The sequence below is a fragment of the Tympanuchus pallidicinctus genome, unplaced genomic scaffold (genome assembly GCF_026119805.1).
Source record: "Tympanuchus pallidicinctus isolate F22 unplaced genomic scaffold, pur_lepc_1.0 scaffold3, whole genome shotgun sequence".
Lineage (NCBI taxonomy): Eukaryota > Metazoa > Chordata > Aves > Galliformes > Phasianidae > Tympanuchus > Tympanuchus pallidicinctus.
In genome coordinates, this window is record NW_026294747.1 from 28,604,444 (window position 1) to 28,616,872 (window position 12,429).

General features: G+C 38.7%; 1 long non-coding RNA gene across 1 annotated transcript in view; it reads right to left on the reverse strand.

Annotated features, from left to right (window-relative positions):
* The window catches only part of LOC128086500 (uncharacterized), a 42,695-nt gene that overhangs the window by 8,163 nt on the left and 22,103 nt on the right, over positions 1-12,429 (reverse strand). The window contains exons 5-6 of the long non-coding RNA XR_008209383.1: positions 9,816-9,982; positions 661-736 (exon numbers count right to left, since the gene is read on the reverse strand). This is a non-coding gene — a long non-coding RNA (uncharacterized LOC128086500). The remainder of the gene's footprint in view (positions 1-660; positions 737-9,815; positions 9,983-12,429) is intronic.

Below are 12,429 nucleotides of genomic sequence, written 5' to 3' on the forward strand. Positions count from 1 at the left end.
TCCAAATTAAATTTCCTTCTGAATATACTCATCAAGAATATACTTCCAGGAAGGAAAGACTATTGCTACATGCATCTCTTATCATCATCTCCAATAGCTCTCTCAAATAGGTATGTATTTCTTCCACTGTCTCCTTTCCCCTAGTGACAAATCAGTTTCCTAAGTCACATGATGGGAAAAGGTCATCTTAGACCACATGATAAAGCAAGGGTTCAGCCTAAAAGCTGCAGCTGGGATTGATTCTGCAAGTGCTGTTCCTGTAAGCCTGTTCCTGTGAGTCCACATGGAACACGCCCAAGCTGTAAAACAAGTCATCCAGCAACACCTCACATGTTCACAGCCTAAAAAAGACTGTTGTGCTGCATGTACAAGAGATATAGGCCTAGCAGCTGGAAAGTGTGGGAGAGGACTCAGCTGTGTGAATCGTGCATTGGCCTGAGGACACTGCATGTATGTGCAACCATGGTGTCTGATGGCTTTCAGACATGAACTTGGGAACCCAGTTTTCCAGAGATTCAGTGTTCCAGCCCAGCGATATCCAGCACATCAGAAAAAAAAGATACTTAAAAGACAGAACAAAAATAACCCAGAAGCAAATTAGTGATGCGGACAGTAATCTGGGTAGTGTGCAAAATATGTTATCTAATGGATTGCACTTACCCAGACTTCTACAGAATTTACTCCAGAACAGACTGTTCTCTGGTAGCATATGCCATCAGTGAAAAGGAGGTGATTTCTGAAAGACCAGATGTGATAATTAAGTTATTTAAGAGTCTTCTATATTTATTTTTTATATCTACTAGCTAACTAGGTAAATCGCTGCCTTGCTAAAAGGGAAGCAATTTGCAGAGGAAGTCTATTGAGGACTTTGGACTTAAAAAGTCAAAGTTGATAAAATTTTGTGGAAAAACTGTCTCAGTAATTTTTTTACTGAGAAAGTCAGCTATGGAGAACTGGAGTAATTGTGCAATTTCGCTTTTGAAGTAATGAGAGTGCATCCGAATTTGTACAAGAGCCATTATACTGTAGAATGAGTTCTTACTCGAGGTGAAGTTGGGTGAATGCTTTCCCAGGGGCTTCCAAAAAAACACTACTTAAATATTTTTTAAAGTAGCTTTTCTGAAGAATAGCACTATCCAGATAACTACAGTGTATGAATTAAGTTGAAACTCTTCTTAATAACTAACTCAAGGACTCCAAATCCAGTGATGCAGCTAAATACTTTAACTTCTGTCACTGTTTTACATGTCCCTGAAATAGACTTTTAAATGTTCCACCTCAGCTTGTGCTTCAAGGAATGCCACACTCTTGGTTTTTTTCCACCTACAGTCTTATTGTTAGACTTTTTAATCATTGACTTTGTTTTTAAGCTATTTCATTCGGTATCCTGGGTTCCTTCCAGGCAGCTGATCAAAACTCTCACACCCTGGAAAGGGAATGTCATGCAATTCTTTGTTTGCTGAAACACAATCACAGTGCATACTCTTTGTGAAAGAGCTGGCTGTTCCCAATCAATCTCTGCTGGCCTTTCATAACAACAAAGATTGAACTCTACTTATTGTTACACTTGATTGTAAACCTTTTCAATCTTTTCTTCTTGTGACTCAATATATAAACCCAGGTTCACTACAGGAAAAGATAACCCTTGCTTTCAATGGGGCTTTCACACTCACATCCCAGGCAAGATGGGCATCTTCTGAGATGCTTACATTCCAAAGGAAAATATTGAGCTGTCAGCTGCCTTGAGCCAAGGGATCTTTGGGTGAAAGCCCATGGAAGCACATAGAAAATCAGTTTGTCTTTCTCTGCGCTCAGAAATATTCCTTTCTATATCTACCAATATAAAGGAATGCACCCTCCTAGAATGTGTGAGTGTGCACTAACAGGTTAGTGTTAATTGCAATTTAGCTTATTTGCATTAAAGTAGTTAAACGCATTGATGAGAGCCCCTTCTTACCAGAGGATAGAAAGTGGATCTGTTTAACAATTTTTATTTAAACGTAGCGTGGCATAGACTCTTTTCTAACAAGTACTGAAGATCACAACTACACGTGTGGTATCCCTGAATACAGTTATGCATTCCCAAAGTCAAATGATCTGAAACAAACACCTTGCCTATGTAGAATTATTTCTCATGCCCTCCCTTACAATACTTGTAACCAGCTGTACTCTATCATTTTCTTAGGGTGTGTCATTTTCCATTTAGAATAGATGACATTAAGATATTATTCAGCAGACTTTAGTTCCATGTTTAAAATGTGCAATATTGCAGCACAAATATGCTTTTATCAAACTCATAACTTGTACAAATGTATTTCTGTTATTCATTCACTTTTTCTAGGACACTGGGTACACTGCTTTGCCTCAATAAAACATGCTAATCAATTTCACACAAGTAAACAACAAATTGATATTGGTAATACTATTTCTCTTGTATCGTCTGTTAATTAATGTTAACTATAGTTAACTTGATTTTTTCTTATTCGAACACAATTTTTTTAATGTGTAGCTCACATGTAGGCAATACATTGGTACTAAGAGCACCTATCTGATTAGTTTACTACATCATCTCTCTGAAATCAAAGCAGTAGGGTTATGGTTATCAATTTATAACAGTAATGTATTAGAATACTTGTATTTTATGAAAGCAAACTTTTTTTTATTCTTTAACAGCAGAAAGCTCAGCCATGCATTGCAGCTTTGGTCCTTCTTTTTCAAAACCTGTGGCTCTATAATCTGCCTCTTCGAGATAGCTCCTGATAACAGCATTAACATCCTGACACTTGACAATCTGGTGGATAAGAGTGCTAAAGAAAACAGCTGCCTCACTTTATTTCCACCTTGGATATGATCCTTGTTCTTTCCTAAAGGAGCTCTGCAGGGACTCTATTTGGCACTTTCAGCCTTACTTCCAAACCACTGCAGATTTCGAATTGTCATCACAACGAATTTCTTTCGATTCCCATTGACATAACTCTGTTTTTTATGTTTACAGCTTCTGAGACAAGATCTTTAGGCCTAGAATTGCATACCACAAACAAGCCTGTCAAGTTTGACAACTACTTAGAAAGCATTTTTCCAGCCAGCTGACCTTTCTAAGTTTGTCATAGCTGGCAAATAGACTTGTTCTGGGAGCATAGTATCCAAACATAGAACCATGACAACTTTCAGTGCTGTTCTTAGACTGCACTCAGATTTCAGGTATCATTAACTTTAAGGTGACATTAACTTGAGTAGTAATGCAGATGTTTTTCTCCCAACAAAAATAGTCTCACTTTTTTGATATGACAGCAGTTGCACGAAATACAGAATATTATGTTGAAGGCTTAGGTCTCATTTTCATTTGAAGCAGTGTCTCTGTGAATATGTAAACTTTTCTGAAGATGTGTGCACATGTGTGTATTCCAATATTAGGGATTTTTAAAATTTATTTAAATTCTTCTTATCCTACAAATAATGATCTCAAGGAATAAGGAGTCACGATCAATACTTCCACTAACTGTTACAAATTTCTAAGCAGGCTGATCACCTTAAGACATAAATGATTTTAAGATACACTACCTTTGAAATGTATGGAGGCTCCTCTGAAAGTAATGCCTCCTATTTTATGGAGTTCATCCACAACATTAGAAGTGGATGTCGGTGGTATGGCAGTAGAGGTTGAACCTTCCCACCACTATTCCATAACATGTTGTTGCTGTGTGACAGGTGGCAACAGAGAGGCAGTCTGACAACATGGTGTCTAGCATGGAAGTGTGTATGAAGTGAAGGGGTGTCACTGAATTTTGTCATGCAGAATAAATGACATCCATTGACACCCATGGACACTTGCTGAGCATTTATGGAGACCAAACTGCATCTGAGCACAATTAAGTGGTGCGTGGTGCATTTTAGCAGAGGTGACAGTGGATCCACTCTACTGGTACAAATTTTTACAAGCACAACGTGCAGGCTTGTTTATCACTGATGAAAATGCATAGCTAATGGTGGCTGTAGTGTTCTGTAGCTGAGAATTTGCTCTATCAAACAGTGTTATTGTGCTCTGTTGTAGTTTATATGGAAATAAATATGAAGCATTACTTTCAGAGCAACTTACATATAAATGTGTTTTTGGCTTTGCAGCCCACAGTATCAGTTGACATATTTAGAAACTGTGATTTGCTGAAAATCTTGTAATATTTTAGAGGAGGAAACGTTCTGATCTTCTGTTGTCTGTCCCTGTTTAAGCTTTTTACAGAACGCTGTCCGATTTAGTTAAATAGATATTACCTAACTACATGTAGCACAGACTTTTCCACAATTCTTTATCAATATTTTTTAATTTCTTTGTAGGTTGGTCAACTAGACAGTTCTCAGGGTGCTAACAGGAAATCTTTCTGTAGATGCATTGGAATTTTATTCTTTTCACTACTCAGTAAATACAGTTGTCTTACAGTGGTTACATGCAGCCAGGTAGTACATATTTGTGTGTGGTTCCACCACACTTTTCTGAAATGTGTCCTGAGTGTGATTGTTTCTTGTACTTAGTTTTGGAAGATATTGTTTACCACCCATTTTCAGTGTATGCATTTCAGGAGAATACCTTCAAATGTCTGGAACTGCCTTCCTGTCTCATACGGTCAGGCTGCAGTGTAACTTTGGAAGCTGCTAAGTATATAAAAATATCTGTTTAGTAGGTGAGACATCTGAAGAATTTTCAGCTAAGTTTAGTAGGAGGTCACTGAATTGCGATGGTTGCTCTTTTGCTTATTATTTTTGTTTCTGTTACTATTATTATGCTAGAAATAAGGGTAATAAGGTTAGTCTGCCAAGACTAACCTAAGAAGAAAATCCTGGTATTTCTTCACTGTACCATCAGTTTCACAGTAAGATGCCTCTAGAGAGGCTCACATAAGAGATCCTTTAAACTATGTTCTGCATACTGTTAAAAAGTGCAATTCATACTAGAATTCAAGTACAGTTTTATAAGCTGTTGCTTCGCCTGTCAGTGCAGATTCTGGTGAGTAAATGCTGCATGGTGTCATGATTTTGAGACACTTACATTTTGGTGATATTGATAGCTTTTTGTCATTGACTTGTATTAAACTCATACATCAGTATTTTTAGTTGTGGGACGGATTTTTGTAAGGCGAGGTTGAAATTTACAACAGTTTGAATGTAGTTTTGAAACTTTTCCTGCCTCAGGTTTTCAAAGAAGCTCCGGTGTGAGTAGGGTACTGTTGCAGTGTGGAGCAGAGCACACTGCTGTAGGGTGGGCAGCAGCACTGCAGCCACACTGCCAGATCATACCAGGCACTCACTCGTAGTCAAGAGTATTTCAGATAACATTTTCTTTTTCATGTCTAATAAATTTCACTTGGTTCCAATTGAGCGTGTGGCCAAAGTGGATGATCTTGCCTCTTTCACCTCTCACAGCTGTGTTTCCCCTTCCCCTCACTTGCACTGGCTCTAGCAACTGAATATCCTCAGGATGTGTCCAAGTCACTGAACTGCACTAACAGAGTAACAATAGTTTTCTTGTGGCAGTTCAATATGCTGCAGTTTCAATTAGATTATCTAATTCATGGCTGCAGTCATTGGAAAAGAACTCTTCAAGACAGAGGAAGAAGAATAGGTTTCTCCCCTTTATTGCCAGCATAATGAGAACCTTCACTGCTAATTGAAGCATGTAACAGTGAGGTTATTCTGAACTTGGTCCTGTGAGTGAATTATTGCTGTAATGTGAAACTGCACCATTACTGTATTCTCCCAGGCATTCCGTCCTGTGACCCTTTTTTTAAAAAAAACCGTTTGTCTCCTAAGTGCCCTCTTGTGGACCCTCTAATTTACTTTCATTATGACTTTCAAACTCTATCTCCCTTCTGACTGCACAGACCCTATAAAGGGAGTACCTTTGCAAGTGCCTGGCCTCTCTCTTAATTCAAACTCTGAAATGAGGTTCCTTACACCTTTGAACAGAGCAGTCACCATCTGCCTCGCTGTACCAGTAAGGCTCACCTCAATGAAAAAGAAACTGGTACTCTGCTCTCCTCACTCTTAGAACCATCCAAAGATTGAGGATGGATGGGATCTTTGAAGATCTTCTGGTCCAAATTCCCAGCTCTGAGCAAAGCCAGCTGGGACAGGTTGATCAGGGATGTATCTGGTCAGGTTTTGAAGGATAAAGACACTGCAGATTTTCAGGGCAGTCTGTGCCAGTCACCCTGAAAGTAAAATATTTACAAGCAGGATGGTGATAGTCTGGAGGCAGATGTACTTCTATAAATACCCGCAAGTTACATGTGTACATGAAAAGCAAACAGTAGCAATTAGTTGTTCTTTGTCTCAAACCTTAGCCATTTCTCACAAAATTATTCACTAAGTGCATTTTTTAATATATTATACATAAGTTCTAGAGGCTTTTAGGCAGCAATATTTTCAGCCTAATAAACAATTCAATAGAACTTTGAAAATAGATATAAATATGCTTAGTCTCAGAGGGAAAATGTGTCTGATATGCGTATGCTGCATAGGATAAGGAACACTTTCATGAATAACCCAACTGATCCCAACAGCGGCAGCTGACCTGGATGCATATGTTGCAGATAGACTCGTCTTGGGTCAAGTGTACATTAATGGTCAGGATTAAGATGTTGGTTTTGAGGAGGGGAAATCTAAGAGATGCAGTAAAACTGGTGCTCAAAGAGGCTACCAGCATACTTTAAAGTAATGCTGAAAGCAAAAGAAACTCTTTGTTTCTTAATGCTGCACTTAGCATTTTCACAAGATTGTTAGTTGGCAGATCTTTCATTACTGCCTTTTCTTTCCTGCTCTGCATTACATATCTGTACACGGCAGTTCATGACTTTAGTGATAGTCACGAAACCTACCCGAGTCACAATTCTGATAAATCTCAAACAAAGGGATCTACCATGTGCCAGTTGAGATGCCAAATCCATCCTCTCAAATCAACAGAAAAAGTTCCACATCATAGTTAATTCTTTTTTATGCAAAGTCTCATAGGGTTGTGTGAATTTCAGGTACAAAGACGTCCGCTATCTCTAAGCGGCAGATACTGCTGATAAAAGAATTGAGTGAAAATGAGACAGACTTTTTCACTGAGCTTTTGAAATGTCTGTTAATTCCAAAACTAGGCTAGTTACATTCATTTCGTTTTACAGTTAAGGAAACTAAGAAGGGAAATGACTTATTCAAAGCCATAGAAATAAAAAATTTTGAAATTGGTTCAAAGATCTGAAAACTCTCCCATTCAATTTTCTTGCCCATAGACAATAGAAATATCCCATGTTTATATTAACATGCTTATTAAATATGCTCAACAGCCATAAAAAGAGAAAACACTCCCAAATCAGAGCCTGAATTGAATGGATTTGGGTAATGCAGGCCAATGAAAGGATTGAATCTCTCACAAGGATGGTGGGTGCCTTGTCCCTCCAAGTTATTTAACACAGATTCATGGTTGATTTGAAAGATTTCAAATTGTTAATGAGGCTACAATGGGTGGAAACATGGAATCATGGCATAGGGGACCTACTTCTACAGCTGAAGTAGTAACACACAGGACATCGTTTTATAAGTTATCCCTTTTACTTCTTGTGCTCTGTTTCTCTTTAACACATAGAGTGTTACAGATACAAGCACTCATTTGACACAATAAAGTAAGAAGGCATACACAAGAATTTATCACTCATGGATTTTTTCATGGATTTTGATGGATTTTTCTTTGCTAAGAAAAATCCTTGTTGAACATTTTAGACAAAACCATATGGATGCTTTTTAGCAGTGATTAAACCATGCTTGTCAGCTAAGAAAAGCCTCTTTAAGTGATGCAGGCCATTGTGCCTGTAGTTTACTGACAGAAACAGATTAGACTATCAATCTAGTGCTTTTTTTCTACTTTCAAAAAGGAATCTGTAACAAGTTTCTGGCACAGAGCACAGTTTGCTGTACAAAGCCTCCAGTGCTGCTGAGTTTAGCAGTACTGCGGTCAGAAAGTAGGGACATAGCAGAAATCACCATTTGCTTCTGAAATTCAATAGGAACTGAATAGTGACAAGAAGTGTGTTTCTCTACTGCACCACTGGTTTTCATATTCATTCCCACCTCACTGTGCCGTATCTTCCTCCTAGCAGAAGAAATGGAAGGATAGCAAGGATTGTCAGGGATCGTCCTGCAAGGTGGGACTGGTGGTTTGAGCACCTGCAGGCTGAGGAGGAAATAAACTTCCTACCTGAGTAACAATTCTAGTCATTAAACTAAATATATAACGTGTGGAAATTCATTACTACCTTGAACGAAGATACAATGGACCAACCCTCTGAATGCATGTGAAGCATATGGTGGGTATGCATTAGACTCCATGGGAACAGAAGTGACACTTTGCCTGGTTTCTGGACAGCATCATGCTTAGATAAGAAACAGATGAATAGTTATTGGAGCTGGAGCAGCTCTTGGCAGACCAAAAAGTAGAACTGTGGACACTGAAGGAATGATTGAATTAAAAAGGAGGCAGCTGCTATGCCTGGGCCGCTACAGCACTGAGCAGTTGCATATTGAAATTTTCAGCTTAGGCAATTAAGTCCATCTATCTTACATCCCCTGATTTATATTTGGACGTCTTTGAATTTTTCTTTAATACTTTTTATCTCCTAAAAATAACTTTGACTTTCCAAATTAAAAAAACTGCTTTGTTTATTTCATGTGAGAGGGGGCTGTTGTACTTCATAAAGAGATGAACTATGTTTTGTTTCTGCAACAGCAACTGCAATTAACAATGGAATCCAATGCAATCAATTTACTGAACTGGAACCAATTATATGTCACTGTGCAAAATTACTTGAAAACGTCAGAAAGCGAATTTTAAGAGGGCGTACAGTAAAAATAACAATTATTAACTGTTTTATGTAGAGCTGTGTAGGTTTGGCTGTTGGTTGTTTTTGTTTATTTTTTTTTCTAAAATTGCCAATCTATTTTGCTTGCAAACGGCAGAGCAATATTTTAATGAGTTGTTCACACTATTTTTTTCTGCAGAAACCTGACTACAGTTAAGCTTCAGCAACTGGCATAGATTGCGTGCTCGATGCATAACTGCCTACATACAAGGAAGTGCAGATGGAGGTTTCTTCTACAACAATCTAAAGATGCAGTGGCTGAGGTCTCATATTTGTCATCCCTTCCTGAAGAAAACACCTTGTGTCCAAGTTAATGTGGGAGATGGTCACGATGGTCATTTGAAAGAGTTTCTAAAAGAAACTCGCAGTGGCTCTGAGTCTCCCACCTTTGAAGACTTTGATTTATCTCTATTACTACTGCAACCAATGACTTCTGTTCCTAAAGAAGGCCGGAAAGAGGTGGCAGGAACTGTAAGATGCGGTACATGCAAGATAAAGTCAGGAAAATAATTTCCCTTCTTTGTGCCAGCAAGTGATATTTCCTTTGAACTCACAGAAATATTTTTGTCTTTTAAAGCAAATTAGATAAATGTTATCTTTGTCTTTCATTTCCTTAACTCATTTCTTGTGCTCCTATCTCTAACTTTCTCCCAATCAAACTTTTCTTTCTGCTCCTCTCCAATCTCTACTTTATATATCTAATCCCCCCTTAGAAATCTCATTCTGACTATTTGATATTATAGAAGACTTTGCCAAACATAAATTCTGTTAAATTAGTGGCCTACTGCCAGCTTTTTTGTCAGAGATCACACATAGTGTGTTAACAGTGCAGATGATGCAGTGGTTGCTTTGCTTAATTGCTTTCTTTCTGCCTACTGCCTGTAGAAGGGACCTCAGTTTCCCTTAAAGTAACTATTTTCTTACCTGAGCCACCTGTATCCCCTCTGAAGATCCCTCTGGAGTGTGTCTCTTAAACATAACAGCTATGGCTCTCTGGAAGCTCGCTGAGCACAGCACTTGACTGGGACACTGAGCCTTGAAGGAGACAGGGTGGGACAAGCAATCCCAGCTCATTGTCAGTGTCACGCCCTCTGGATGAAGGAAAACAAAAGGTGGTTTTTTTAGTTGGAGTGCTGTGGTGGTCATGACAGCCTAACTTTTACAAGAGAGAAGGTATTTCACTACAGCAAATGAGACAGCTGGAAAAAGCAGGTGCGCTTTAGACTGCACAAACTAATTTAGCAGTTAGAAGCCCAGCTTTGGCAGCCAAACTTTGCAATGTATAACAAACAATAAAATTGAACAAGAGCTTCAGTTTAACAACCACATTCCACTCTACTCGCTTGACCTCTCTCCGAGAACTTCTGGCATCCTCCAGTTCTTATACAAGTTTCTTTTGCACTTCCTGAGAAAATGTCTTTTCTCAACTAAACTAAAGGCAGTGCGAATTCTTCACTTTTTTTTTTTTTTTAACTCAATTCACATGCCATCTAAATGATTAGCAGGAAAATGAAGATTTCTAAAACATGTAAGCATTATTTATGCTAGAGGTTTATCCAGCAATTTGGTGGAAGATAAGCTATGTACACAGGTAGTCTTGAGTTGCTCCTGTCCCAGTATGAGCAGTAACCCTGGACCATGCAGTTCAGCTGCCAAAGACCCATTATAAATCTTCTGCTTTGCCACTCTCCTTACCTGCAATATTCTTTTTTTTTTTTTAAGCCTCAAAAAAAAAATCAAAATATTGTAAAAGTTTTGTACAATCTGTTGTTTGTTTCCCCATGTCTGCGTTATGATCATGGACAGATGCTTTAAAATAAAAGAGACACTGTGCATCTTCTATTTTCAGGTGTCCCCAGAAGCTGGAGGTTCTTAGCCTCTCAAAATCTGGGCTACAGTATCTGCATTTATGAGATTCAAAATTCTCTCTGAGTTTTTTACAAACTAGACTGCGTTTTGCTGCCATTGGAATCCACTGCGATAAACAGGGATCTGACGAAGCACTAGGAAGTTTCCTCTTTGTATATAAATATTTATGTATGTAAATGGTTGTATGGTTAATTATATCTGACAAGAAGAGACTGACAGCAACTCAGATTCTCCATCCCCACAGAGAGATAGAAGTTGCTTGTTGAAGTGTCGTAGCACATCTCATGGGTTGTGTATTGAATCATTGATTAAATGCTGCAGCATCTGGGTAGCTAAAATGCCAAGGACTGCTGAAGAAGAAGGTAGGAATGTGCACTGAATACCGAATAAGAACAGGGAAATCATCTGCTTTGTACTTCTTTGTATTTCATAAACTGATCAAGAACCAGAGTGTTTGCTTTCCTTGTGCGTCTCCCTGCAGAATGGGCAGGCCACCTTGCTTTGACCTGCTCATAGGCACAATCTCTCACCCAGGAGGAGCTGAGAAAGAGTTCCATGAGAAAGCAGCACAGGCTGCATGGGGTGAAAGCAACTGGGGCTTTAAATCTGCTTATATGTTCGGAAGAAGATGGTACACAGCTAACATTTTTGAATCAGATTTGAGTATCTTTGTTATTTCCATTTCCTGTTTTTCCATTATTCCTGATATCCTTGTTAACTGGGCTTTGCATCTGTGTCCAAAGCTGCTATCTCTTAGCCGTCATATAATGCTGTCTGAAGGAAAAAGAAACATTTGGATGAATTGTACAGCACTACTTAGGACCACAGGTTTATGCATTTTCAGAAAAATAAATATCTATTTAATGACAATAATTTACAAGTAAAATCATGAAGGAGTGTAGCTGAAAAACCAGTATCCCTGCATGACATTTTTGGGACATGGAGAGCTATTTCTTTTTAATATTTCAACTTGCTTTCCTAGCATGGCATCACACACTGCTTGTGCATTTCTTGAAACAACATTTTTAAATGTGCTGCATTTTGTTTTTCTCTGTCATTTTGTAATGAATGGCAGTGTGATCTGTCAGATCTGCCATGATATACTTTTCTTCTAACACTTCAGGTTTCTAGAAGTGGGGTTTTTTTTAGGCTTTTGTTTACATATTTTCCTTTGTTGCTCACTCTCACTCTCCCATTTCCTTAAAAGCACTGCTCTCTCTTGCAGTCTGTATTCAGCATGGATATTACTTTCTTTACTTCCTCCTCACTGATTTCCCCACTTTCAGTCTCTCCTTTCTCCACTAACCTGACAGACTTGAAGAACATCATTCAGTAGTTCCACAATTCAAGAAATGCCATTAATACATGGTTTTCTTTCCTTTCAGAGGCAGACAGCAGAGAGACCTCCAAACGTCTGTTCCCTCTCTGTGAGAAGCTGGGCCAGAACATGAAAACATTGCACCCATCCATGTCAGGGAAAATGCTGAGGCTCAAGAACTAGAAAGACAGTAGAAGTGGGAAGAGGTGAAAGGTTTGGAGCAAAGCTGTGGGAGCAGTCTCCAAGTGGGTTACCATCAGCAGATGTGGTGGACATGAAGAACCCAGTAGGTCATTCGCCTTAAGGTCACTTGTACTGAAGCAGAGATGACTACTAACAAAGCTTGTAGCC